Source organism: Anastrepha obliqua, chromosome 4, assembly GCF_027943255.1.
Source record: "Anastrepha obliqua isolate idAnaObli1 chromosome 4, idAnaObli1_1.0, whole genome shotgun sequence".
NCBI lineage: Eukaryota > Metazoa > Arthropoda > Insecta > Diptera > Tephritidae > Anastrepha > Anastrepha obliqua.
In genome coordinates, this window is record NC_072895.1 from 58,043,816 (window position 1) to 58,049,815 (window position 6,000).

Genomic DNA, 6,000 nt, shown 5'->3' on the forward strand with positions numbered 1-6,000 from the left:
TCTGCATAATTAAAGTAAACTAAAGCTACTCATATAAATTTTATTAGAATTATAGCTCACCAAGGTTTAGATAAATTTGTTTATTCGCATCCACACCTTGCCAAAAAACTATGCAAAAACCATGATATTCTACACAAGAAATTTGAAACATAATTGTCTTTTCCCAAAAGCTATATTTTTTATATAAATGTGATAGTTTTTTTGTTTCTTTTTTTTTTTTGGTTGTTTGTTCCTTTGTAGCCCTACACTCCTAAGTGATTTGTTGTGAGTTTATAGGCCTGAAAAGTTTTACGGGTTTTTGGATCCGCTAGGTGGCATGTGGTCAAGATATTTGTAGAAAACGTGTTTAGGGGCCGATTTGGGCTGAAGATATTTTAACTTATTAAAAAAAATAAAGGTGAAAAATGAGTTCGCTAAAAAGCTCATGAGATCGAAATGCTCGGAAGTGTGTCAAAGAGCATATTTGGCAACGTATGTATATAATGTAAAATTATCGCATCAATACTGTATAAATACCGTATGTCTACATTGCATCAGTAAAATATTGATACTTTGTTGAGTTATGCCTTGCAACTTTGTTCACGTTTTGAAACATTTTATTTACTTTGATTATATATTATATTAAATAAAGTTATCTTATAATATTAATAATTTCATTACAACTTACCTTTCTTCGTTTTCCGCCATTTTTTCCTTTGTACATGTACACATATTGCATCAGCTTTTTGGTGATGCCTAGGTTGCTTTATGTTGCGTATCCAGAAGATCAAGGATACTTTTAGCAACACGATGCATCGTCAAAGATTTCCGGGTTGATTTTAGGGACATGATACTTTTGTAAGAACACAACGTTTTCGAAAACGCTAATACTTACTACATATATGTAGTCGCGAGCATAACTGAGTGCATGATGATTTCATTAAATATTTAAAAATGTTTTCGAGGTAAACTTTTTTGTGGTTATTTTTTAATAATGTCACTCTTTTACCAAAACCACCTAAATCAAACTTTCAGCCATTATATGGTCTATGGATAAGTTCGTGCGGTTTTACAACAGATGGCGTAACTTGATTATTATTCCATCGATCCACATTTCCAAACATTCATTGGAGAGCTACTGTCGTAAGGCACAAACGTCAGTATAAGTTTTTTATTTGAAGCGTAAACAACAATATTTTTACCACACTTGAAAATGTCGAATTTCGTGCCAAATAATGTGTTTTTGCGGGGAATTCTTTAATATGAAGAAAAAAGCAGCCGAAAGTCATCGTATCTTGGTGGAAGTTTATGGTGAGCATGCTCTAGCTGAGCGAACGTGCCAGAAGTGGTTTGCACGCTTTAAAAGTGGTGATTTTGGCCGCGCCGCCAAAGTTCATGGATACCGAATTGGAGGAATTGCTCGATCAAGATCCGGCTCAAACGCAAGAAGAGGTTGCAAAAACTTTGGGAGTTGATCAATTAACCATTTCCAAACGTTTAAAAGCCATGGGAATGATCCGAAATTCAAATTTCGAAAAAAACGCACGAACTTATTCATAGACCTATTACAATATAAAGTTTAGAAAAATTTATTAAATTTTCATCTAAATCTTGAACTTTTTAATCTGTTTCTTAAACTCTTTTACAGCCTGAGGTAATTTTTTCGAAAAAACATTTTTAAAACCCTATTTTAATTATATAACTCGATTTTCGAATGTACAAAACGATCCAGCTCGGGTAAACCTTAATATTTTGACGTAAATCTTAAAATATAAAAACATTATAATTCCAACGGAAACTCAGAACTAATTTTTTTATGGAGAGTGATGCACCCTAATACATGGTGGGCAAAATTAATCACCCTCTTGGAAGATTTTTATCAAGATTTAGATCAGTTTAAGGATTTGCTAAAGCCGACTAATGCACTTCTAATGTTTACCATACTTCTTACAGTTAAAAAATTCTAAACACCAAAACACATTAAAAATTTTGAATGAAAATATTGAAAGTAATCCGAACACTGAAATTTCACAGCTGCTACGAGCCTGATTGAAGCAATAAAATAACATAATTTATTGCTTCCACGGGAAGGCTTGCAATGTAAAAAACAGGAAGTGGTGGCTTTAGAGTCAGATAGATTGGCTTTGTAAGAGCGAAGTGATGAGCTAATAAATGAGAATGGGAGGCTGGAGAGTTGATGCAGGAAATAGCGAAAAAGGAAGTTAGAGTAAAGGGTAAATGAAGCATTCAATACGCACACATACATATGTGCATGTACATATATGTACGAGTATATATATTTATATATAAAAATAGAAGAATATGAAAGTAATGGCTTATGGCAATGTGATGATTGCTTTCCCCTTTTTATTGTATTACATGTACATAGCACACAGTTGCATTGAATTATGTTTATGTTTTTATTTTTATTATTTATGTTTTCATGCTGTTAACCTAAAAACATATATTTTTATCTTATTCAGTATGGAAACTACCACGCCACAAATATCGCGCCGCAGATAAATTTATGAATGCGTTATGACTTGAATATGTAAAGACAACTAGAATAAAGGAAATAATGACAAAAGTTGTATAAATCAAAACTGTCACTAAGCAAATGGTTATAAATGGGCATTGAAAAAATTTTGTTGAGAGAGTTTAACTTTTGCTTTAAAGAATTAGCGAATTGAAGCAGTTTTACTTTTAATCACAAAAGTGTATTTTTTTTCAAAAAGCTCTCAATCATTATGTTCAAGCGACTTTAATGAAATTTAGCGAAATTTAAATAAATAAATAAAAGTGCGAATACATTATAGGAGTACAACTCTGCTTTCGCCGTTTTTCGATAGATGGTTGGCAGGCGCTTGTTGCAGCGAATAGATCCAAACCATGAAACAGCAACAGAGTTAGGCAAAATGTATTCGAATAACGAGTGACAATAAATAAATTGTTTTCTCGTCATTCATAAATAATATTAGGTGCGCAACTAAGTTCCCGCTGTTTGTCAATAGATGCCGCCAGCAATGTGTGCTAGTCGATTCTAAGATAACCTAAACGTCATTAATCAAGCTTAGACATATGGTAAACAAACTGCTTCGACACATTAGTGATTTTGTTTTGGTATCATATACTTTTAGTTTCGTGAAAATGTCTGATTTTGTGCCGAAGAATCGTCATTTGCGGAGAGTGTGCATTTTTCTCTTTCATTCGAAAAAACAAACGGCATCTGAAGCGCGTCGAGAACTACAAATGTTTATGGAGAAGCTGCTTTAAGTGAAATAACGTACCGAGATTGGTTCCGTCGCTTCAAAGACGGGGATTTTAATGTTGACGACCGTCCGCGTCAATGAGGATCCGTGTCAAGCGCAAGGAGAGCTTGCTTTAGTATTAGGAGTTACCCGCCAATCCATTTCCAAGCGAATGCTTGCTTTGGCAATAATTCAGAAACAGGGGACTTGGGTTCCTTATGAGTTAAAATCAAGGGATGTTAAACGTCGTTTTTTTCGCTGTATCGCTTGTGAACAACTGCTCCAGCGGCAAAAAAGAATGGTTTTCTTCATCGCATCGTGATGGGTGACGAAAAATAGATTCATTACAGCAATCCAAAGAAAAGAAAGTCATGAGCCCTGCCCGGTCGTGCTTCTACGTTGTCGCCTCGGCCGAATATTCACGCTGCGAAGGTCATGCTATGTATTTGGTGGGACCAAGTTGATGTTATTTGTTATGAATCTAACATGAATTAAGCGAAACCATCACTGAGCATCGGTATCGTCTTCGATCGATGCGATTGAGCCGAGCACTGCGCGAGAAGCGGTCGCAATACGCGGAGAGGCATGAAAAAGTGAACCTACAGCAAGACAGCGCTCGGCCTCACGTTGCCAAACCCGTTAAAATCTGCCTTGAAACACTGAAATAGGAAATCCTACACCACCCGCCATATTTCTCAGATATTGCGCCGTCCGATTATCAACTGTTCCGATCGATGGCACATGGTCTAGCTGACCAGCAGTTCCATTCATATGAAGACATCAAAAAATGGCTTGATCCGTGGATAGCCTCAAAAGATGAACAGTTTTACCGCGACGGTATACGAGATATACCAGAAATATGGGAAAAAGTAGTAGGCAACGATGGGCAATATTTTCAATGATTCTCTTGTAACCATTTTTTCAGAATAAAGTTGTATTTTCATCAAAAAAATAGCGAGAGCTTAGCTGCGCACCTAAATTCAATACAATATTTCTTTATAAATTTCTACTCTGTCAAAAGTGTTAGTTTTTGTACCAAACTCTGGATATTTGCATTCCCGCTTCCTTTCACAGAAATCTTCACCTGGGCTCATCGAATTCTCTTAAATTTTTACGATGAGATTGTAATTAGGAACTCATCATTAGTGGTATGGAAGCAATTTCAAGTCAAGTGATCCAAGTATTTCGGGCACCGTTGTGAGTTTATGTTGTAGTTTTGCATATAATAAGAAGTAAACGGAATTAATTTTGGGAAAAAAATTTTAATGTTAAGATTTATTCAATGTTGAAAATTTTGGTAGCGTTTTTTTGCGTGAAATAACATTCACATTTTCATTAATAGTTTTTTTTTTTTTAATTTACATTTAAAAAATATCTGTTTTGAAAAAAAATAGTTTTTTCGCTCAGAAGTTTTGAGAAAAAGATTGTTTATTGTAATTTTTGAAACAATTCTCTTCGAAATAGATTTCTAACTTATTCATTTTTTAAACTTTTGTACTGTTTTTTAATAAAAACTTTTTTTTTCTTTTTTCCACTGGCTTTTCGCTGTACATATTTGAATATAACACGAAAAATTATGGTAATCTCACTATGAAATTATGGTCATAGTTTTAGCTATTAACTGAAAAAATAAGAAACAAATCTCAGAATGCGGTGTTTTCAAAAATTACTAAAAAAATCAAAATTTCAAAATTTTGAAAATATTCAAAAATTCAATTTTTTTTTTACAATCAAATATTTTCCTAAAAAAATTTAAAAAAGACTCAAATTTTAAAAAGAATAGAAGATATTTTACTTTAAAAACTTAAGTACCAAAATTTACAGCATTCAAAAAGTCTCAAATTATTAATTTTTTTTTAATTTTCTCAGTTTACTTTTTATTATACTCAATCCTACAAGTACACTAATTTTCAGAAAAACTTACAAGTATGTATGTATGTATATATGTCCAAAATACTTGAACCACTTGTCATGGAATCGCTCTAAGAGCACTTTAAGAGCGTGGTAGTAATGTTGTTGGCCGGCATGGCGGTAGAAGAAGAATTTTCAAAGATATCAGAACTGTATACATATGTAAATAAAGATTCATTTGAAGAGAAAAAATAGTACCAGAATCGTTGGAAGTGATTCAACTATATATTTAAAAAATGTTTCAAGTCGCCTGGATATGATTCAGAAGTATGTGCAATGAGCCGCAAGTCGCAAAAAGAGCGAATACACACTTGGTAGTACTGAAATGGTAGGCCTCATCTCACAACACTGCTCCTTCCGACTATCATTTGCTTGGATCGAAAGCACATGCTCTGGATAGACAATGTTTTCACTCCTATGAAGAAATAAAGAAATTAGTCGATTTATGGGTCGAGAGATCTTCCTTGTGAGAAATTCGTGTAATTTCCATTGGAAAAAAATGATAGCAAACGGCAGGCAGTACTTTGAAATGTAAACATTTAATCATCTCTTTAAAATAAGGCTTTAAATTATGTACTGCAAAAATTCTTGTAAAATATAATCCTACAACCCAAACAAGCACAATACGCTTAAACGTTATTCATTCCATAGCGCGATAACATCTTTTCTTTTCGCCTTCCCTTATCTCCTCTTCTGCAATATACTTCCTTCATTTCACTCGAGTACTTCACTCACTCCTCGTACCTGTACAAATAACCGCTGAAATTGAATGAAATTGAATTTTGCCGATAATTTAAAACAAAAACTCACACAGTTCTCTATTACATTTCGCCATCCCAGCATACAACACTTACACTAGCAC